Source organism: Gracilinanus agilis, chromosome 3 (assembly GCF_016433145.1).
Source record: "Gracilinanus agilis isolate LMUSP501 chromosome 3, AgileGrace, whole genome shotgun sequence".
NCBI classification, from domain to species: domain Eukaryota; kingdom Metazoa; phylum Chordata; class Mammalia; order Didelphimorphia; family Didelphidae; genus Gracilinanus; species Gracilinanus agilis.
The window spans coordinates 333,843,265-333,867,863 of record NC_058132.1 but is presented as its reverse complement, the minus strand read 5'-3'; positions in this window follow the sequence as shown (position 1 = coordinate 333,867,863).

The following is a 24,599-nucleotide window of genomic DNA, read 5'->3' as shown; positions in this document are numbered from 1 at the left end:
TGTAATATATATATATATATTTAATCATGTATATGGAAATACTTTAAAAATAATTTTTTAAAATTATGTAGGTGGAAGAACATTGTACACAGAGACTGATACACTGTGGTAAAATCGAATGTAATGGGCTTCTGTACCAGCAGCAATGCAATGACCCAGGACAGCTCTGAGGGATTTATGGAAAAGAACCCTACCCACATTCAGAGGAAGAACTACAGGAGTGGAAACACAGAAGTAAAACAACTGCTTGAACGCATGGGTTGATGCGGACATGGTTGGGGATGTAGATCCTAAATGACCACACCAATACAACTATCAATAATATGTAAATAAATCTTGACTGATCACACATGTTAAAACCAGTGGAAATGTGAGTTGGATATGGGGGGAGGGTCAAAGAGGGGGTGAAGGGGAAAGTAAAAACAGGAATCATGTAACCATGGAAAATTTTTTTCTAAAAAAATAAAATATTTAAATCTAAAAATAAAAACCTATATTTGAGTCACAGAAAAAAAATTATGTAGGTGAACACACTAAAGTTTCTAAAGAACTTTCCTTGCTGTGTCCTATGAAATAGAAAGGATGTGTTTGTTTTATTTTGTTTTGTTATTCATTTATGGAAAATTCTGTTCCTGGCTAGGAAAACTCTTTCCCATGCAAATAAGTACAGTTGCCCCTTTACCCAGGACTGCCTATTGTCTGCCATTATGTGTAGGAGGGATTTGAACTCAGCTCTTTCTGCTTCTGATGATTACTTTCTATCCATATTAAGTATTCTTATCCATATTTCAAGATGAGAAAACCGAGACTTGGAGAGATAAGTGATGTGTTATTAGGTCACATAGGTTGTAACTGGCAGTTTTCTGACTTCAAATCTAGCACTCTTTCTGTGCTGTTATATCTTTTAGACATTAAAAAAAATTCTCTTGTTTTTACATCATTTATTATATTATCCACTGTATTTCTCCCTCCTCCCACCCAGAAAGTGACCCTTTGCCAGAAACTATTGTTGCCCCGCCGTTTCTGAGTGTTTCAGGGGAGGGCACGTGATTATCATTGCCCACTCCTGCCAACTTATCTCTGGAGATTTCACCACCATGACCTGTTATGACAATTAGTTTTTTTTGTTTTTGTTTTTGTTTTTAAGCCTAGACTGGCACCTCAGGTTCTCTCTTCCACTGCCTTATCCAGTTAATAGTAAATGAAAAGTTAGTAGCTCATCTGCAGTGACTTCTAACCCCAAATTAGGAGAATTCCCAGCATTTAGGCATTTCCTATCTATTGTCATTGTGTCATTTCCAGTTATGACCAATTCTTTGTGGCCCCATTTAGGATTTTCTTAGCAAAGACACTGGAGTGGCTTGCCATTTCTTTCTCTAGTTCATTTTACAGATTAGGAAACTGAGGCAAACAGTTAATGGCTTGCCTAGGGTCACACAGCTACTGTCTGACAACAGATTTGAACTCAAGAAGATGTCTCCCTGACTTCCAGGCCCTAAGTAGCTTCATAGTTTGGTGTAATTAGGTTTAAACCATACTCCTCTACCTTCCCATACATACAGAACAAAATGATAACAGCTCTGCCCTTCCAGGGCAAACTACCCAACCAAAAGAGGGAGAGGTGTTACACATAATTCTGGATTGCTTCCCAGAATAGTTGTACTAGGTCACAGCTCTACACTAGTGTACCCATTTTTCCACAACTCCCAAACATTAACTCTTTCTGTCTTTTGTCCTCTTTGCCAGTTTTCTGGCTTTAAGTTAAAACCTCAGGGTTGTTTTGATTCACAGTTTTCTTATAATCGACGATTTGGAGCATTGTTGTATACAATTATTAATAATTTGCAATTTTGGGGGGGAACTGTTGCCTCATGGCCTTTGATCTCTTATCCATTGGGGAATGGCTTTTGAACCTATATATTTTTGTTAGTTGTCTACATATATTGGATAGTGAGCTCTTATTAAAGATATTTGATATAAAGATTCTTTTTTCCATTTGACAGCTTCCCTTTTTGTTCTAAGTGTAATCATTTTGTCCATGAAAAAACTTTTCAATTTCATGTGATGAAACTGATATATTTTCAATTTCACATGATGAAATATAATATATATATATGAAAATGATGTATATCTCTTGTAATTGTCTCTTTCCTTGTTTGACTAGAAACTCATACTCACAGCTATGAAAAATATATGATCCATGTCTTTCATTAAGTTTTATGTTATGATCTTTAATATTAAAGGCACACACTCATTTTTAATTTATTGTGGAATATAGGGTAAGAAGTTGGTTTAAACCTAGTTTCTGCTTGACTGCTCTCCTATTTTCCCAGCAGTTCTTATCAAATAAGGAGTTTGTTCCTAGATAATAGATGTCTTCAGATTTATTGAACACTGGATTATTGAGTTCAGTTCTTTCTCATTTTTCTTCCTTTCACCAGTTCCATCAATCTTTTCTATTTTTCCTGCCAGTCCCAGATGTTCTTGATGACTGCTGTTTTATAATATGGTTTGAGATTCCAGAGGTGCTATTTCTCCTTCATTCCTATCTCTTACCATTATTTCTCTAGTATTATAGATCTATTTTTCCTCCAAAAGAATAATGTTCTTATTTTGTACTATACTGTATTTCAGGCCAAATGGACTTTCTTGATGATTTTTAGGAAAAGGACTGGCACACACCTGACTGGGATGGTTTATCTGATCCTAAATCTGGATCTGATTTGATCCACTAAATGTGGTATCAAATCTAAGACAGATTAGATGGTATTCAGGAGTTCCTCGTAGTCCAAGGACTCTATACATTAGTACAAGATAAAACTGTAGTCACATCACATATTTAACTCTAAGAGATATTTAGGAAACAAGAACAATGTAGGTAAATCAGTTTTGAAGGTTGAAAGATGGATTAATTTTCTTGCTAGGTACACATAGAGGGAATTGCTGCAATTTATGTATCAGGCAATTCTTAGTCACGTTTGACCTAATGATCCTAGGGATATCTACCAAAGAAAGATGAGCGATTTTAAAAGAAAAAACTTCCCAACTTTGACCTCTCTCATACTTTTGACCTAGAAGGGATGTCTCTGAAAAGATCTTTAGTAAGGGCAGCTAGGTGGAGCTATAGATAGGGGGGCCTATACCCATTACTGAAGTCAGGAAGACTCATCTTTCTGAGTTCAAATCTGGCCTCAGACTCTAGCTGTGTGACCCTGGGCAAGTCACTTAACCCTGTTTAACCCTGTTTGCTTCAGTTTCTTTTCTGTCAATTCAGTTGAAGAAGGAAATGCCAAATCAGTCTAATATCTTTGCCAAGAAAATTTCAAATGGGATGATGAAGTGTCTAACATGACTGAAGGAAGATAATTTTGAAAGTTGAATGGAGGATGGACTAGAATAGAGAGACTAGAGCCAGAGAGCCTACCCTTTAGGCAATAGAAATATCTTAGGTATGAAATGATGAGACCCCGTACCAGGCTGGATGCTAAAAGAAGGTGATCTACACAAGAGATGTTGCAAAGATTGAATCAACAGGATTCAGGGAAGTAAGAGTGAGGAGTCAAGGATGATAACCTACTAGCCACAAGCCACTCCATATCCAACTAAGTTGGTCATGTAAAGTGTCTTGCCAGGGCCTGTTTCTTAGCTATTCTGGCATATCAGGACCTAGCTAAATCTGTTTTCTGCTGATTGTTCTTATTTATCCTTTGTTTTTGAAGAGGACCAATGAGTGATTTCTTGACTTGCCAGTGAATTGGATTTAAGTGTAGCAGAGTTGCACAAAATCATCAGTCTCACTCTCTCTTCCAGAGTCTCCAAAACTTTTGCAAGACAAAAGTCAGAATGACTGGCAATGACCTAGGATGCAGTGAATAACTGGCATCTTTGATGTCTGACCAACCTCTAAGCACTTCAGAGCACTTGCTTCAGTCACCTTCATGGCCATTGGAACTAATTACTCTAATCTACCCATTCTGCAAGGCAATATTAGCAGAGCTAAACCAGAGTAAACCAGATTAATCCACAGGGCTCAAAACCATCAGTGAGTTAGCAAGGAGTCCACCCCAAGAATATTGTCTTTGAGAAATCCAACTTTACATCCATGCCACAATGACACATTGGAATAAAACTTTCCTTGATTTTGCTCTAAATTTTTTTGACTTCCCTTCACCGGTTCCAGGTTTACTTCATATACTCCAGACTTCCTATATGAGCTACTTTCTCTTCATATATTTCTAGCCCCTAAATGTTCTTTGACAAAAATCACTTGGAAAATACTGGGCTAGATGATCTATATTATCTAGTTGAGTGATACCGAACCTTTTAAAGATCAAATGCCCAGACTGCAACCCTCACACTACATGTGAGTCCCCTGACTTACCCCTGACAAGGGATGGAGGAAGTGCTCCCATTGGGCTTCTGGGCAGAGGTGATGTGAGAAATGTCCTCAGGTGTGCTGGAGAAGGAGAGGTGAGCAGCCCTCTCTGGGTTGAATGCCATAGGTTCACCAACACAGACCTAGTTTTATCCTTTTGTAATTATGTGAGATGCAAGTTTATATCTCTTAGGAATGATGATGTCATTGATCCTTTGTTTTTTACATCAAAGGTCAGAAAATTCTAGTGTAGATGGACCTTACCATCCCCATAATAAAAAAATACCTGCCTTACAGTATATTTTGAAATGGTGGTTCTTTTGGTAGGTGGAAAAGGCAAAGCTGTTATATGCAAACCATTGAAATGTAACTTTTAAAGAGAAGATTGGCACTCCAAAGAAATTATCCTAAGGCATACAGAATAAAGTTAAAGTGGGTGGTGACAAGCAATTGAGGAGAGAACAAAACAATGTGGACAAAATGTGGTCTAGTGGGATCTGAGCAACTTGTATTGCCATTGTTTCTGCTAATAGGTTACAAGGAATGTTTTCATAATTTTCCAAGAACCTTGGCATGATTCTCTTTTTTAAAAATTTCCTTAACTACAGCTAATTTTTTTCAAATAGCTCATCACTATGTGAACTTGGTTTGAAAACCTGAGTGAAATTCTGTGTTATTATGGCAGTTGGGACTTGTGAGGGAAGATGATAGAGTTAAATTATTCAAGATTCTCATATAGAGAGAATTATCAAGTAGGAAGTATACTGCTAAGGTAGCTGTTTCTAATTCCATTGCAACACATGCAGTTTTAAGACTGTCTTTACAGCATTTTCAAAGTAGTTACATCTCTATTATCCCTTTGGGTTATTGGATCCAAATCATATTCTTTCAGGTTAAAAAATGCCTATTCATGTCTTGATCAATGATACATGTAAAACCCTGTGGAATTGTGCATCAGCTGGTGGGAGGGTTTGGGTGGGAGAGAAAGAACATGAATCATATAACCATAGAAAAATATTCTAAAAAATTAAAATAAAATAAAATAAAAAATAAAGTAAAAACAAAAATAAAAAAGAGAATACAAGTGTCAATAATGGGAAAAAAACTGAACTGACTTTCTAATACTAAAAAATACCTATTCGTGGAAAGACACACGAACTGATGAAAAGTGAAGTAAGCAGAACCAAGAAAAAAATATATGTAATGATTATATTTATAGATCCTGAGTTAAATATCCTTATTTGATTGCAGCCAGGTAAATGGAAAGAACTGGACTCACAAAACAATTGAAAGTGAATATTTCAAAATGAAAAAAAAATGAGTATGGTTCCAAAGAAAAGATATGAGAAGACATCTTTATTGAGGTGGGAAAGAAATGGTTCAGGGTATAAAACATTACATATATTGTCAGGATTTTAAAAAATGAATTGGTTGGTTTCATTCTTTAAAAAAAAAACAACTTCCCTTTTTTCCAAAAGTCTTAGTTATAAGGGATGACTCTCTGAGAAGGGAGAGGAAGAAGGAGAGGAGGGGAAATTTAAGTGCTGTAAAAACAGAAGATGTCAATAAAATTTCTCTTTAAAAAATCCTTGTTAAGATAAGAGGAACAAGGAACAGACACGTTTTTAGATACCACTTCAGTCTGTCTGCAAACTCTATCAAACAGGGCACAGATAAACGTTATTAAGACAGATGGCTGGGTTTTAATTATAGTAAATAAAGGGAGATTCATGATGGAGCTCCTAATTCTGTGGGTCAGGCTATGTTTGGGGAAGGTGGAAGATCTCTTTCTTTCCCTTTTCTGCTTTTGACATGCAGTATGCTCTGTGTTTGCCCTGGGCGCCAGCACTCTCAGGGTCACACGCCTTCCCCTCATCCATGCTTCTCCTTTTAGTGTTTATTTGTGTTATGCCTTCTGGCCCTTCTTTACCCAAGGCCCCAGCTGTCCACATAGCAATTTTATTTAACACTTCTTGAGCACTGACAATGCGCCCAGTGCTGTTGAAAACAAGGAGCACAATAACCCTGCCTGTCCTGTGTTATGCCCCAAACCCCAGCTGTCTTCTGTGGACTGCATTCTGAATCCGGCTGTCTGTGTCTCATTTCAGGGTGAACTTAAACCATTCCCCTGGCTACGTGTCAAGGTGGGGGCAGGGGGCGAAATGAACCAAACATGCGAACACCAACAATAGCGTGCATTGTGAGAAGGATCCATAGCAGAAGAAATGTGGCTATGCATTCAGAGAGACTCACAAAGGAGAAGGGAAAACATGGCCAGGGGGAGCTCCAGGTATCCAAGGGCCCAAGACCTGAGGAGGAGGGGGGAATGGGCAGTTTTTCCAGGACAGTTAAGTAGAAAAGCAGGTGAGCCAACAATGAATTTATTTGATTTGGTCTATGCCTGGAAGCAACTTTCTAGATCACTGAGTCCAACCTCCTTATTTAACAGAGGAAGAGGCTGAGGCCCAGAGAGAGATGGATCAATAACCAATAAAGATTTGCTAAGTACTTAGTGCTTGTGGGTGCTAAGGTACACAATGAAGGAAAAGGGACTTAATCTGAAGTCAATTAATGGCAAATGGAGTGAAACCCTAGGTTGCTTCAACTCTAGACTAGTAGCCTCTCTATCACATAGAGTTCCTCCTTTTTTTTCCCCCCCTACATCTGGCCTTGGTCTCCTCCTCTGCTTTAATAGGTAATGTAGTAAATCCATAATCAGTTCCCTAACTCCTGAAGTGATGGGTCTAGTGGATCCCCTTTTGCCAGAATTCTTCCTGCAGAGGCAAGATGACTGCTTATTGGGCAGGTTGTATTAAGGATTCTTTCTGGAGGCTGGGGCTAACCTAAAGTCTCTTAGCTCTAATATTCTATATCCAGTGCAACACACACAGATTCTGAAGTCAGAGGTGATTATTGTCATTCAATCATTTCAGCGTTACCCAATGCTTTGTGACCCCACTTGGGGTTTTCTTGGCAAAGATACTGGAGGAGATTTGTCATATCCTTCTCCAGCTCATTCGACAGATGAGAAAACTGATTAGTGACTTGCCCAGTCACACAGCTAGTATGTGTTTGAGGCCAGATTTGAATTCGGGAAAATTTGAATTCATCCCTAGGCCTGGCACTCTGTCCACTATGCCAACTAAATTTAATTTCCCTATGCTTTGCATTCTTGGTTATTATCCTCTGGTCAAGTTACAGTTAGCCAATTCATTGCTTGAAAAGGGTCAGAGGGATCAAATAAATTGCCACCTCTGGGAGGCAAGGAGAGAGACAATTTGGATCATATAACTCCAGAAAATTTATGTGGAAATTTTTTAATTACATGTAATTGTTTAAAAAAAAGTCTAAGGCTAGATTTGAAATGAATACGATGTCTTCCTGATTCCAAGCTTAGTACTCTATCCACTTAGCTGCCCTGAAGTCTGAGGACCTGAGTTCAGATCTATTTGCAATCTTTATTGCCTTTGTGATGATGGACATGTCCTCCATGGACTTCAGTTTCCTTATCTATAAAATAAATGAGTTGGACTAGATCAGTGATGGTGAACTTTTTAGAGACTGAATGCCCAAACTGCAACCCTCATGCCACATGTGAGCCCCACCTTACCCCAGACAGGGGAGGGAGGAAGCACTCCCATTGGGCTGCTGGGCAGAGGGGCAGGTGATGGGAGAAATGTCCTCAGGTGCTTGTGGAGAGGGGGAGGGGAGCACCCCCCTCCAGCACACTCCAACATGCATGCCCTCAGTTTGCCAACACAGGACTAGATGGTCATTGAAGTCTCAACTTTAAATTTATGGTTTAGTTATTTCCATTCTTCCTTGCACTCTTCCCATTGCAGAGTTATGGGATGGAGGATGCATGAGAAGCAGAAATAAACAAAAGCAGGGAAGCATACTAGTCCATCAGGCAGTAAGAACTTCAGATAGATTTCTAAGCCTCTTGCATTGCTTCAGTGTCCAACTCTTTCACATCAACTCAAACTTTTATGTAAAATGTAAACTTAGCCCACAACTTATAATTCACCATATATGTTCATGTTGAACTTATAGCTAAGGAACACTGCTCTCTTTTCTTCCCTTCGCCACAAAAATCTCTTTCACATAAATTCAGGTCAAATAATTTCTCTCCCAAATTCTACTTCTGTATTTAACATTTTGATCCTAAATATAGACCTTTACATTCAATTCTTATATCCTAAATTTAACTTAAGTATCAAACTGAGAATTAAGATAATAGCCTATTTTAGTGAGAGGCAATATTGCATACTGCTAGGTGGTGCAATGGATAGAATACTAGAAAGAGGAAGACCTGAGTTTCAATCCAATCTCAGACACATCTTACCTGTGTGACCCTTGGGAAGACACTTCACTCTGTTTTCCTCAGTTTTTTTCATATCTAAAATGAGATATAAAAAGAAATGGAATACCACTCCAGTATCTTTACCGACAGAACCCCAAAAGGAGTCATGAAGAGTCAGACATGGCTGAAAAATGAGTAAACAGTATTATGGCATCATAGATCAGGAACCAGGCTCATAGCCAGGAAGATTTGGGTTCAAATTTTCTGTATCCTATATGCTGGTTGTATAATATTGGGAAAGTCAAATTCTCATTGCTTATCTAGGCCAGTATCTAACTCAAATAGAAATAGGGTTCACTAAAACATACATGAGGATCTCTGTAGGCATATATTAACTTAGAAAACCACATGTTAATATTACCTATGTTTTGTCATATTTTTATTTGTTTTGCTAAATATTTCCCAATTTTACCAATTCATTGTAATTTTATTTGAGCACCACCCTGGAATGCTGTGAGTCACATATGGCCCTTGACACTTCTGCTCAAGTCAACTCTCTCAAATGCTGAGGTGCAGAGGACATGCTGGTCTTCATGGAAGAGGGAATTTCTCCATCCAGGCTTTCCCTATATCAAAGAAATTCCAGGTCAGTCACTGTCCTTTAGCTTATATTTTAGAGCTTTAATAGAAAAAGTACAGTGTTTTCTATTCTTATATAAATATAATTCCTTGGAATAATATCCATTTAACAATAATAGTCACTTTTGTCCTAATATTTAACCATATATATTTGTTTCTATCATCTAGCTATCCTTCCCAAATTCAAGATTGTTGATTTCTTTCCTTTAGGAAGTTGATATTCAGTTCTCCCATATCTCCCTACCTCCTCCCAAAACAGCTTTAGAAGCCATTTTTGCTCACCTGGATATTCAGAATGTTTAGGTTACCCTGAGTTTACTCCTAATTCTAGAAAAGTCAGTGTGAGGACATTCCAAAAGGAGCATACCCATTGCTTCGCCTTTCTCCTTCCTGCCATTTTCACTTTTTTCCCAATTTGCACAATTGTTGACTGGTTCTTCTCATGACACCCAGAGAAATTTTCTTTTGGGAAATGTAAATGTGAGGATCCTTTGCATAAAGTTATCTTGAATAGTTTCAAGGAAGGAAAAAATTTTAGTCTTTCAGTTGTTTTTAAATCATTCATTTTTTCTTTCAGCCAATAATCAGTTAATGAAATAAAGGAAAACTCACATCTGTTACCACCATCTCCAATTATTTGCCTTTGGTAGTGGGTAATTTGGGAAACTTTTTGAGGAAATAAAAATAGATAACCACAACTGAATTGAAAAGATTAATTTATTCTTGAGTTCCATGGATAAAGTAGAGAAAGGATCACAGGTCTTTATCTTAATTGAGAACCAAAGGAGAGGAAAAGGACTCAAAACTGTAGCTGGGACCATTCTGATTAGGCACAGAAGAACTTCCTGACAGAACCCAGACAAAAGCTAAGCAAATATCTTTGTTAGGTTTTAAAATCAGATCCCTCTCATGGGGTGTTTCAGGCATATTCACTAAGCAGGTTTGACTCCAGGGTCAGGTTCAGCATTTCCCCCTTATCTTTAGTCACTTAAAGAAACTTGTTCAATTAAAGAAGAATTTTACAAGATAAACAGACAGTTCTTTTCACACAAAGACAGCCATCATATATCACAGGCCTCTGGGGCAAGCATTCCAAACATACTCCAGAATCCACCTGATAATCATTTCTTGATTCAACATAAAATGCTGAAAACAAGAATCAGCATGTGAATAAGATGAAAAGCCATTCCATGCACATGGGATGGGGAAAATTTCATATTATATGCATATATTTTCATATATGTGTATATTTTTACACGTGTGTATATATGTGTACACACACACAGAGTACCTTTTCTCTAGCTGCAGAGAGCAATACTCTGGCTGCAGATTGTCAGCATTGAAAAAAGTCAGAAAAAACTCATTGTGTTGTCAAAGGTTTCCCTTGGGAACAATTTTGCAGACCTGTTCTCCACGTTTATTACTCATTTCATTCCCCATAGCAATTTCATGGAATCATGGAATCTTAGAGTTGGAAAGAGCCTTTGTGGTCACAGATCATAAATCATAGCACTTCAGAGCAGACAGAGTACTTACAGATCATTTATTCCAACTCCCCTTATTTTACAGAAGGGAAACTGAGACCCAAAGACATCTACTTCAAAGTTCTACTCAGAGCACAAGCCACTATTACAACACCCCAGACAGGTAGTCATCTGCTTGACTATTTACAGTGACAGAAAACTCACTTTCACAAAAGGTAGCCAGCTCCAATTTGGACAGTTTTAATTCTTAGTTCATCAGGATTCTCATAAGAACCAAGGGATCTGTGTTAGGAAGTCCTACTTAATACTGAATTGAAATCTTTTCACTAATCCCATCCATCCATTTGTCCTACTTCTGCCCTCTAGTAGCTACAGAGAATTGCCTCATCCAGAGGATATCCATTCACTTATTTGAAGATAATTAATTATATTTCTTTTTTTTTTTACCGTTGTTCTTCAGTGTATTGTCTCATAGGTGGAAGAGTGGTAAGGGTGGGCAATGGGGGTCAAGTGACTTGCCCAGGGTCACACAGCTGGGAAGTGGCTGAGGCCGGGTTTGAACCTAGGACCTCCTGTCTCTAGGCCTGACTCTCACTCCACTGAGCTACCCAGCTGCCCCCAATTAATTATATTTCTAATGAGTCTTCTCTTCTTTGGGCTAAATATTATCAGTTCCTTCCACTGTTCACTCATTCATTTGTTCATCCACTCAGCAGACCTTTGTTGAATACTATCGAAACACTTCATAATCTAAATTCCTCATTTGTGTCATTTGGTCATTTTCAGCTGTGTCTGACTCTTCATGACCCCATTTTGGGCTTTCTTGGCAAAAATACTGGAGTGGTTTGCCATTTGCTTCTCCAGCTCATTTTACAGGTGAGGAAACTGAGGTATACAAGGTTAAGGGTTAAGTTACATAGCTAGTAAATGTCTAGTAAGTGTCTAATGGGTTGGATTTGAACTCAGGAGGGGGAAACTCCCTGATTTCAGAGTTAGCACTCTAGCTACCACATCACCTGACTGCCCTGGAGTTAGAAGAACTTTATTCAAGTCTCAGCTTTGCCCCCTTACTACTTGGGTGATCTTGGACAAGTCTCTCAACCTCTTTATTCATTACTTTCCTCATTTGTGAACTGAAGAGATTGGGTTAGGTGACCTCTAAAATTTTTCCTGGTTCTAAATCTATGATTCTCCAAGAAGAAAGACTTTACCTGTATAACTCCTAAGTGTGTCTGTTAAACTTCATCTTATTTTATTCCATTAATCCAGTGTCAAAATCTGTCATCATCTTGGCTTTGTCTTCTAGTGTATTGTTTGCCATGTAAAAATATTTTAAAATTGCCATGTAGAAACAAAGAGTCATAGAATCTCTGAATTGGAAAGGGCTCTGAAAGTCATCTAGTCATACCTCTCCATGAAGGTATCCCTTAATGGAAGAGGAACAAAAGAAATATCCCATGTCTTGATTTTGAAATTTATCTGCATAAGATTTATGATATGTAGACTTTTCTGAGACTCTTTAGTATGAGACACTGGGAAAGGCAACTGAAAGGACAATGTTTGAGCCTCTTCAAGATCCTAGAGCACTGTTTTTGATTTGGAGATAGGGACAATGAGGTCAAAATGCACTTGAGTTGATTTGCTGAGGACATTAAATATCTCTCTCTCTCTCTCTCTCTCTCTCTCTCTCTCTATCTATCTATCTATCTATCTATCTATCTATCTCTATCTCTATCTCTCTATCTACTTATTTATTTTTTAAGGCCTTAACTTCTATGTATTGGCTCCTTGGTGGAAGAGTGGTAAGGGTGGGCAATGGGGGTCAAGTGACTTGCCCAGGGTCACAAAACTGGGAAGTTACTGAGGCCAGATTTAAACCCAGGACCTCCCGTCTCTAGGCCTGACTCTCAATCCACTGAGCTACCCAGCTGCCCCGACATTAAATATTTAAAGGGGAAGAGGGTGCTGTAAAAGAAGGAGCATACTCAGATTTTTGCCTCAAATCCTATATAGCTATATCCTGCCTAGTTCCAATCTAACTTGTGAGTCTTTGGAAGTCTGTTTCCAGTCATGTATGACTGAGTGGCTTGAACTGTATGATTATCCATTCATTCATTTATCTATCTATCCAGCCACCTATTTATTCATTCATTCATTTATTCATCTATCTATCTATCTATCTATCTATCTATCTATCTATCTATCTATCTATCTATCTATTCATTTATTTATTCATTCATTTATTTTGTTGTTTATTTATTTATTTGTTTTTTTATTTTTTTAAAGGGAATGTTTTTTTTGTTTGTTTGAAACCCTTACCTTCCATCTTAAGAGTCAATACTGTGTATTGGCTCTAAGGCAGAAGAAGAGTGGTAAGGGTAGGCAATGGGGGTCAAGTGACTTGCCCAGGGTCACACATCTGGGAAGTGTCTGAGGCCAGATTTGAACCCAGGACTTCCTATCTCTAGGCCTGGCTCTCAATCCACTGAACTACCCAGCTGCCCCCATATGATTATTTAAAGTCTTTTAATCGACTGTGGAACCAGAGTAAGGACTGGAGGGAAGGGGACATTGATAATCTAGAACTGAGTGAGTACCCAAAAGGGATGTTCAGCTTTTATATAACTCTTTTGTGACTGCAAGGAGGCAGGTCTATTTTGAGGTACTGGGGTTGGTGGTTAGAACCCCATGTCCAACCTGATTATGGTAGTTGTGAGTACATGGCCTCCTCTATCTCTGATGTTTGTTCTTTTATGATCTTAGACAAGTAAGTATTCTGAGATGAGCATGTCCAGATAGTGAGCTAGTAAGTTTGAGAGATCCACAAGTCCCTTCAGAGGACTTCCCAGAGACTAGAGACTACCAGAATGGCAATGGCTAGTGTAATAAAAACATGTAGAAAGACAGCTGCCCAAAGACTGAGGCAAAATCAAGGAGAGTAGACTCAGAATGTTTTTCTAACTACTGTTTTTGCAATACCTTTTCAACAAATACCTTTTCTAAAAGCTAATGGAGTCAACTGGTTGATTGCTAATCAGTGGCATATTGCTGGGGGCTTAGAAATTATATTACAATTATGTTTTGCATGATAATACATGAACAACCCAGATTGAATTGCTTGTCAACTCCAGGAGTGGGGAGGGAAGAAGGAAGGGAAACAACATGAATCATATAACTTTGGAAAACTTATGTGTAAATTTGTTATTAAGTGTAAGAAAAGTACAGACAGAAAAAAATAAATTAAAAATAAAAGGAAGAACCTTAATGGGAGTTTTCTAACTTGCAGCTAAAACCTTCCATTTGTTTTGTTTCATCTATTAAAGTGTGACCTTATTTAAAAAAAAAAGAAGAAAAAATTATATTACCAGAAGTAGATCATAGATCTTCAGATTGATCACAGATTAAGCCCACAAAAAGAACATATCTAAGAGTTAGCTTTGCAACTAGGACAAAAGCATAGGGTCTTCTGGAGAGGTCAAAAGTATATACTAAGCCCTAGATTTCCCAATTAGGCCAGCAATGCTAGATTGCCCAGAGAAGATCATGAATTTAGCTCTGGGCCCATAATAGGCTTGTGTCAGTGGCATCATCTCCCCAAAGAGCAGATTGTGATCTTAGCCCTTTTATTTTTCAGTCATTTTAGTCATGTCTGACTCTTCATGACTCCATTGGGGGTTTTCTTGTCAAAGATACTGAAATGGTTTGCCATTTCCTTTTCCAGGACTCAACCCTAGGCCCAGAATAGTGTTAGACAAGCAGCACCCCAAGAGCAGATCAGGGACTCAGGCTAAAGCCCAGAAAGTCAAAGCATGTTTGTTTTAAGCCTTCTGAGCTTTTAAGCTAGCTGACAAGGGGTATGGACAACTGTTGTTTACTTGAGCCCCAACCAAGAGTAAATCTAGAACTATGGTGTCTAAACTAAAATCTAGAAAGCCTAGAATGGTAGTTATGAGACCATACCCTCAATCTGACTGCATAGTGACCATTGAAAGTTACAACTTACCTGGATGGAATCACTATATGATCCTCGAAGAACATGGCAATCAATAGTCAAAGCACATAGAAGCAAGATCCCAGATAAGACATGTCAGGACTATTAAGGACACAACAGAATAACTAGAAAGCACAGATCAAGTCCCAACACAAAATCTCAATCTGGGAAGCAAGGGAAGAAGAATGAGTAAACAATCACAACAAAAAGATACTTTTATTATTATGATGTCAAGGACCCTCAAGACAGAGTCCTAGAAGAGGAGAGAAACTAGAAAATACCTACTAGCAAAGTTCCAAAGGAAAAATAACAGCTTGGCTATATGATCAATTAGAATTCCTAGAAGAAATTTTATAAAATTTTAAACTTAGTGGGGCAGCTGGGCAGCTCAGTGGAGTTAGAGTCAGGCCTAGAGACAGGAGGTCCTAGGTTCAAATCTGTTCTCAGACACTTCCCAGCTGTGTGACCCTGGGCAAGTCACTTGACCCCCATTGCCCACCCTTACCACTCTTCCACCTATGAGACAATACACCGAAAGTTAAGGGTTTAAAAAAATTTTTTTAAGCTTAAAATGATATTATTAAATATATTATACATTACATTATATATATAATGAGTACATAGTTGTAACATTATAAATGAAAATGGCAGAGGAAAGAATTAGGAAAAAATGAAATCTTTGTAGGAAATACTTGGAAGAGAACTAAGAAATATAGAAGAGATATAAAACTTTACTCAAATAATCAACTCCTGGAAAATTAAAATGGACCAAACAGAAGTTAATTATTCCATGAGGCAAAAATCATTCAAACAAAATCAAAAGATTTTTAAAAATAGAAGAAATGTGAGATGTCATTTAAAAAAACTACCTTGGAAAACAAATCCAGGAGAGATGATTTAAGGATTACTGAGAACTGCTTGAACACATGGTTTGATGGGGACATGATTTGGGATGTAGACTCTAAATGACTACCCCAGTGAAACTATCAATAATATGGAAATAGGTCTTGATCAATGATACATGTAAAACCCAGTGGAAATTGTGTGTTGGCTACCAGAAGGGTGGTAGGAGGGTTTGGGGGGAAGGGAAAGAACATGAATCATGTAACCATGGAAAAATATTTTAAAAAATTTTTAATTACATTTAAAAAATATGGAAAAAAAGAATTACTGAGAGCCAGGACTACAAAAAGAACTTTGATATTGTATTCAAGAAATCATTAAAGAAAATTGCTTAGAAATGTTGGACAAGAGAGTAAAGTGAAAACAAAAAGAATTCTCTGATTATCTCCTGAATGAAATCTTTTAAATGAAAACTCCAAGGCATATCATAGTCAAAACTCCAAACTTCTAGGTCAACTATTAAAATCCACCTTAAAAAAAAGAAAAGAGTTCAAGGACCAATAAACCATAGTTATAGAATCTCACAAAATTTAGTCACTACCTCTGTAAAAGAGAGTAGAACATGCATATTCCAAAGGGCAAAAGACATAGGCTTATAACTAAAAATAATATATATCAGCCAAATTGAACATAATCCTACAGAAGAAAAAACTGGACCTTGAATAAAATAGAGGATTTCCAGCCATTCATGATTTAAAGGCTAGATCTGAATAAAAATTTTGAAATACATACAAGAGAGTAAATATGACGTAAAAGGTATATGCAAATGAGCAATAAAAATATAAGGATAAAGTCCTTTGCATTCTAATAAGAATAGGGATGATAATGCAAACATCTCCTAAGAACCATTTTGTCACCAGTGGTCATAGAGGAAATCAAAAGAGATAGGCCTTGGTATGATTTTTAAAAATGTTTTGATGATCTTAAGAGATGAAGGGATGGAAGAGATATATTAAGGAAGAAAAAGGGAGTTGTGAGTGTGGGATTTATTCCATAATTCTGAGCAGAACAAGGGTTGGGAAAGCAGATAGCACATGAATGTCATTTTTGTCTGAATAATACTGATAATATTTATTATGTAACACTTACTATGTACTGGGCATTGTGCTAAGTAGTTTACAAATATTAATAATAGCTTACATTTATATAGCAGTGTTCTAAGCATTTTACAATTATTATCTCATTTGATCCTCATAATCTCCCCAGGAGGCAGGTACAATGTTTATTTCCATTTTACAGATGAGGAAACTGAAGGAGACAAAGGTTAAGTGAATTGACCAAGGACATAATAAGTGTCTAAGACTGGATTTGAACTCAAGTCTTCCTGTCTCCATTGTGCTGCATCCACTGAGTCATACACAAAAGATTTGATGAGGGATAAGATGAGATAGGGAAATGTGAAAGGGAGAAATAAGAGGGAAGGTAGATCTTATTAGTCATACATAAAATAGACCCTAAGTTTAGAAGGACAATTGTAAAGAGGGACAAAAAGGGAAAATTTAGAATACAAAGGGATCTGAGAGTTTTCACGAGATTAAGTTGCTTCAGAACTGGAAGATAAAGTATATTAATTTCACCACTAAAAATATGAAGAGAAAATACTTTCCCTTTTTTGTTCTGGACATCCAAGATCCTGGTAAATGTTAACAACCAGTTCTCTGAAAATGAAACGAACCAGCTGCTTTTAAGTTTAATCTTTACTACTAAATTTTTCTCCATCTCTTTCTTTCTTGGAAAAAAAGAAATGTTTTATTTTATGCACCAAAGACATTAAAGCATAGTGCAATTATGGTATTAGATAAATGCTGAAAGTCAGTATCTAAATGATACAGACATTTTATTTCTATGCACTTCTCTAATTACAAATAGCAACTTCATGACTTAAAAAAGAACACTCATTCAATGTAGCTTTAACCTTGAAATATACTCCTTAATGTCCCCATAATTTACTAGTTTACAGATAACAATGTGGAAGAGATTTAAGTTTAACCACCTCTCATTTTACTGAACTAACATGAAAAACAAATCATTGATGGACAAGAGTTTCAAGGCTTTACAGGACATTTTCTAGAGATACAGAGTGATGGTTGTAGAACATAGTGAGATTTCTAAGAATATCTTCCATGTCTACATCCTGTTGTAATTTGAGCATTATTTTTTCTTCCAATTGTTTTCCTTTGCCTGCAAGGAGTGCCCAGATAAGGTACATGTTTTGTTTGACTTTGTCGATAGCCTGAACTTTCTGTAGTTCTTTGCTCTTCTTTAACCTGTTCACTATCAATTTAGCTTGATGTTTTTGTTTGTTCTCCTCTTCTATCATCATGACATAAGACTGTTTTATGACATCGTTGTTATTGTTGTTTAGTTTTTTCAGTCATGTCCTACTCTTGGTGACCCCATTTGGGGTTTTTTGACAAAGATACAGGAGTGGTTTGTTCCTTCAGCTCATTTTACAGAGGAGGAACTGAGGCAAACAGGTTTTTATTCCATAGCTCTTGCCTAGTATTTGACCAGTCATTTTTGCATTTTTCAAATTCAGATGAATTCTCTACCATGAGCTCTATGCCAGCTGCCTTTGGGAAGGCTTTAATCCATCCAACCTTGTGAGGACTGTACTTCTTTTTAAAGTTTTCATAGCATTTAGACTTACAAAATCTGAAAACTTAATAGTCATCACAGACAAACATCATGAACAGAACAGAATAGAACAGAGCTGGCCAGAACAGAAATAATGGTTCTTGGTGTACATCTTGGAGTCAAGCCTTCACCTTTCCTAGAGACCAGGTGCTTGAGAGCTCTCTACCACTTTATTAAGTTGGATAATCAATGAGACAACAAATCAAGCTCTAATTTGTAGCATTTGCTAATTTCCAAGGTATGAATGCTCAGTGAAAATTTAACAATTGACTCACACGAGCTGGTATGAGTTGGCTCCAGCACACTTCTATATCATACTTCTTTAAATATACCAAAAAATCTCATTAGTTTTTTGGGGTATTTATGAAATATTATTGACTATACTCCAGCGAAACTGGACTCCTTACCATAGGCTTGCCTCAGAAATATTACACATTTAGTTCAAGATCACTGCAATAAAGCAAATATCACAAAAGCAAGTCACATGAATTTTTTTGGCACACATAAAAGTTATGTTTATACAATATTATAAGTTATTAAGTGTACAATGGTATTATGTTGAAAAATACATGCATACCTTAAAATTAATTTTAATTAAAAATTAATTAGGGCAGCTGGGTAGCTCAGTGGATTGAGAGCCAGGCCTAGAGACAAGAGGTCCTAGGTTCAAATCCGGCCTCAGACACTTCCCAGCTATGTGACCCTGGGCAAGTCACTTGACCCCCATTGCCTACCCTTACCACTCTTCCACCTATAAGTCAATACACAGAAGTTAAGGGTTTAAAATAAAAAAAAAAATAAAAAATAAATTAATTAAAATTAAATTAATAATTTATTTAATCACATAAACTAATAATTTAATTAATTAATTAAATTTAAATTAATTTAAAAGTAGCTTAATGCTAAAAAATGCTGAACATCATTTGATCTTCAGTGAGTTGTTATCTTTTTGCTGATGGAGGGTCTTGCGTTGATGTTGATGGCTGCTGACTGATCAGGGTTGTTAAAGGTTGGTTTGACTGTGGCAGTTTCTTAAAATAAAACAAGTATAACACATCAATTGACTCTTCCTTTCACTTGAACACTTAGAGGCCATTGTAGGGCTATTAACTGGCTTAATATCAATAGTGCTGTGTCTCAGGGAATAGGTAGGCCCAAGGAGAGTGAGAGAGACAGGAAGAGTTTATCAGTAGAGCAGTCAGAGCATACACAATATTTACCAGTTAAGTTTGCCTTCTTACATGGATGCACTTTGTGGTGCCCCAAAACAATTACCCTAGCAACATCAAAGATCACTGATCACAGATTACCATAATAGACATAAAATAATAATGAAAAAGTTTGAAATATTGCAAGAATTACCAAAATGTAACATAGAGACATCATGTGAGCATATGCTGTTGGAAAAAAAATGGTTCTGATAGATTTCCTTGGCAGGATTGTCACAAACCTTAAATTTGTAAAAAAAAGAAAAAAAAAGCAGTATCTTTGAAGTGCAATAAAGTGAAGGTATATTTGTATTCTGCAAATATATCTTGTGCATTTTTGCTTTCAACACCTAGGATGCAATCTTTCCCCTCAATCCTATATTTTGAAATCTTACTCATAAAGCCCAGTCCAAATGCTACTATCACAAGCTATCCATGAGATTTGGGGCAACTCTTTTCACCTCTTAGCCTCACTTTCTTTATTAGCAAGATGAAATAGTTGGATTAAATTATCCCTAAGGTCCTCCCTAAGGTTCCAAATGTAAAATCCTAGGATGCTCTGAAGACTTCTTGTTTTCCTATGACATTTCAGATGTATAAATTCTCAGAGCATCTGAATATGCCTTTCTTAAATATTTATTCTGTTACATTATATTGATTTGTGTCCTAAGCAGCAGAATATTTATTTTTTATCTTCTCTATTAACTTTTTGTGAGTAAGAACCAGATCTTACTTATCTCTGTATCTTTCTTGCCACCTAACATAATGACTCTTAGAGGATAAGTTTTTAATGCTTATTAAATTAAATTGGGATTATAATCAAACTAAAAATTCTAAGTCTTTTTCAGCAGAACTGTTGAGAAGCCCCACATCTCCAACTGGCATTTACTTACACCAAGCACAGTGTCTTGCACTAGCTCCCAATAAGCATTTGTTGAATTAATGGATGGATGAATATGGCATTTTACATTTCTAGCACAAATGACTTTCCCATGATGATATACTTTGAATATTGTGAAAGCCAGAGCATTTTTCCAGTTGGAAAATAGGTTTTTGAAATGGAGCTGGAAAAATCATGAGCCTTTTAAGCTGAAAGCCGGGCAAGTGAATTAGAATCTGTTTATAGAATGTTTCCATGGTAAGTGTTGTCTTTGGGGAAATTTGCATCTTTGATTTTTGGAGCAGTGTGGCAAGCTTAAAATCCATTTCAGAAGCAAAGTCATATAATGGTGTGACTACAACCATTTAAATGACTTTGAATCCCAATTTTCATTTCATTTTAGAATTAACTCCTCATTTCACAGGGAAGAAGAGCAGTGACAATATATTCCCTAAGAGATCCCCCCACCCCCTGTCACTCACTCCCACCTCCTACCCCCCACCCTGCCCCCTTTTTCTTTTCCAGGGAGTATGCTGGTGTTAAAAGAAAGATTCTTTGAAACATAGTGTGGTTTCCCTTCTCTCCCTATCCACTCCCTCCTCTTCTCCATCCTGACCTCCTCCTTCTTTCTGTCTCTGTCTCTGTCTCTGTCTTTCTCTCTGTCTGTCTGACTTTCTCTCTGTCTGTCTGACTTTATCTCTCTCTCTCTGTCTCTCTCTCTCTGTCTCTGTCTCTCTGTGTCTGTCTCTCTATCTCTCTCTCTCTGTCTGTGTCTCTCTCTATCTGTCTCTCTCTGTCTCTGTCTCTGTCTCTGTCTCTCTGTCTCTCTGTCTCTTTCTCTCTCTCTCACATACACACATACACACACACACATATACACACACACACACTTCTAACCATGTGCCTAGAATAGTTTCTGGTTCACAACTGTAGTTTTTTCCTTATGGCCATCCTATAAACTCCTTCCCTCCCACACACACTTTCCCATGAGCAGACATATACTCATATCTATGCTTACAAATCTCTGGTGAGTCTACACATTTTTTATTTCAACGTAAGGCCATATGTAGTAATTTAAGTTAGGAATCACAAACCAAAGAGATTGATGAGGAATGAATTGTGACCCGCCTTGCTTGCATGCAACTCTTGGCCCTTTAAAGGGAGAAAAATTAGTTTCTATCAATGAATTCAGAGCTTCACAGGAAATATTGGATTTTAGAATATTCTGAACACACCAATAGGGTATTGAGTTTTGGCAACAAGTATATCCTTAAGGAAGTAGAATCTAAGGAGTAAGTAGAATAAAGTTTCAGGAAATTCAGGGTAGATAGTAATCCCTCTCAGGCAGTTAACTACAGACTAAAGTCTTGAATTTTCTCAATAGTAAGAAAGCGTTTTATTGAATATGAAAAGTTTGTGAATTAACTTTGGTTTTTGATGGAACACTGGAAAAGGGTCAACACTCCATTTTTAGTAGTACTTGCTATTTATTTGCTTGAGTCTTGCCAAGAGACTCAAGTTTCAAACACTTATTGGATTTCTAATTGTCCTACGTGGTCTTCTTTGGTCCAGTTAGGCTTTACTGAAACCCTATCTTTATGTGGGCCAGGATTTCCTTTTTCCTTTTTTAAAGTCTCTCATTTCCAGAAACTCCCTGCAATTCCTATTTCCTGTTATGTAGTTATCCAAGTTGGAGCAATTTTTGTCAATGAAGTTTTTAGAAGATTTCTTGGAGTTGTTGGGGACTTACACAACTTCATTGACTTTGCAAAGCTCTTCTCCAGACATTTCTTAACTTATTAAGGCTTCTTTTCTCAGCATAGGAGCTTCTTCTCATCTTGTTATATCAATAAAACAGGACAAGATATAAGATGAACTTAAGCTTAGGTGGATAAAATCCAATGCACCCTTCCCACCCCCATTCCAAGGTTAATAGGAAAAAGAAAACTCTCCAAAGTTAATGGACCCTTGATTTTTAATCTAATCACAATATCTATTTCCATGTTTCCCTGATAAAATATTTCCAGGCTTCAGCTTATGATCACTTTTTAAATTCCTTCAGTTATATTAGAATTATGGAGGTCATAGCATCAAAGAAGACATACTATGGCAGTGTAAAAAAATACAGTCATAGACAGATGACCTGAGTGCTCTTCCTAGCCCTGACAATGAAAAGGTGCATGCAATTATAGATTTAGAGCAGGAAAAGTTGTCTGAGGCTTTCTAGTACAATCCCCCTCAGGTACATCTAGCACCTCCCTAACCCTCCATCTCTAAAGGCCAGAGGAGTATAATTTGCCAAAGTCAACTGGGTAGTAAGTGGCAGGGCAGGTTCTTATATGATATTTTAATTTTCTAATTTAATGGCTTTGTGATCTTACTGGTCTATCCTTTAGTAGAGATTATAGTCCATCTATGTTTTGTTACATTGAGCCATTCTCTTCTAGATCTTTTGATAACTCTTCCCAGTTCTCTGGAAAAGCTTCTCTTCCTATTCAATTTTAGCATCAGCTCAGTTGTCTTCTATGATGCTTATCTAAAACACACATGCAATATACATGTGAATATATAATATACACTCACATACATGTCTGTGTATACACACGGACACATTCAAATGTGTGTGTATATATATCTCATATATACACACATACACATACACACTGATGGTGTAACTCTGGCTGTTGTTCTAATTGTAGTTTTATAACCTAAGCAATGTGCAGTCTTCATTCATTTGGTTTTTCCTATATGGATTATTAAAGTAATCTCTTTAGGAGGGTCTGGATCTCACTGTAGTGTTCCAAGACCTGATCCCATCAGCAAATAGGAGCATCTAAAGAATCTTTTCCTCTATAGGGGATCTTCTACCCATTGGGAAGACATGTTCTATAAAAATACAAAACAAATTTGGTAAGAATATGGTTCTCTGTCTTATAACCATATCATATGGATAATCAAAGGATTATTAAACAAATTCACCTCTAATGTAGCATTGATCAAGAAATCTTATATTATTTTAATAACTGGATAGCAAATACCTTGTTGATAATTCTCTGATTAACTAATCCTATTATCTAATAACCATTGTCAAATTCTTCCTTGTAGTTCACCTAAATCTCTTTTGCTGCAATCAGAGCTTATTTTTTCTTATTCTATTGTTGATGAAAATGAGACACAATTCATTAGCTACCATATTTGTGAAAGAAAAGCGATATTAATCATAGTAATGGATATCGACTTCCTCTTGGTATGATTTATTTATAAAAGTTCACAGGCAAAGATGAACATATTCATCTTTTTTTGGTATTATTTTGAATATTTCTAGTGTTTTTAATATTTACAATCCTTTGAGGCAATATAATAATCTCTAATCTAGTTGATAAACTACTTTTCTTGGAATAAGAAAAAGGAAAAATGGTATACTAGAGATAGTAATAATAGCTAGCATTTATATAGAGCTTTTTAGGCTATCTCATCTGACCCTCACAACAGCCTCATAAAATAGTACTAATATGATTATAGTATGATAATAGTACATACTATTAATGATCTCCATTTAACATTTGAGAAAACTGCCTAAGATCACACAGCTAGGAAGTGTGTAAGGCAGGATTTGAACTAGGTCTTCCTGACTCTAGATCTTATATTATATCCTCCTATTCTGGATTTGGGGTCAGAAGACATGGCTACAAATCCTGATTCTGCTACTTACTACTTCTGTGATCTTATACAAGACACACAACCTCTATGGGTCTTAGTTTCCTCATTTGAAAAATTAGGGGGCTGGTCTATGTAGTTTCTGAGGTCTCTTCCAAGCTCTAAGTAAATCTATGACCTATGACATGGTTTGAAGTTCTGACTTTGCCACTTACTAGTTCTGTGATTGGGGAATAAAAGTATTTAACAATTCTGAGACTCATTTTAAAGTGGGGAAAAATAATACTTCAAAATCTCCCAGATTATGAAGATCAATTTTAAAAACTGGATTTTGAAAGACTTTGGGGCCATAAAGCATAGTGAGAATTGCCATCTACTGTTATTCCTCAACTGCATCTGTGGTCTCCTCCCTTTGGGATCCATGCCTCTGGTCATGTGTGACATTTGTTTATGCATGTTCTTCTGTCATTTTGCCACAGGGCATTTAGTTGGGGAGCTCCTTGTTTTGCCCTCACAATAAGA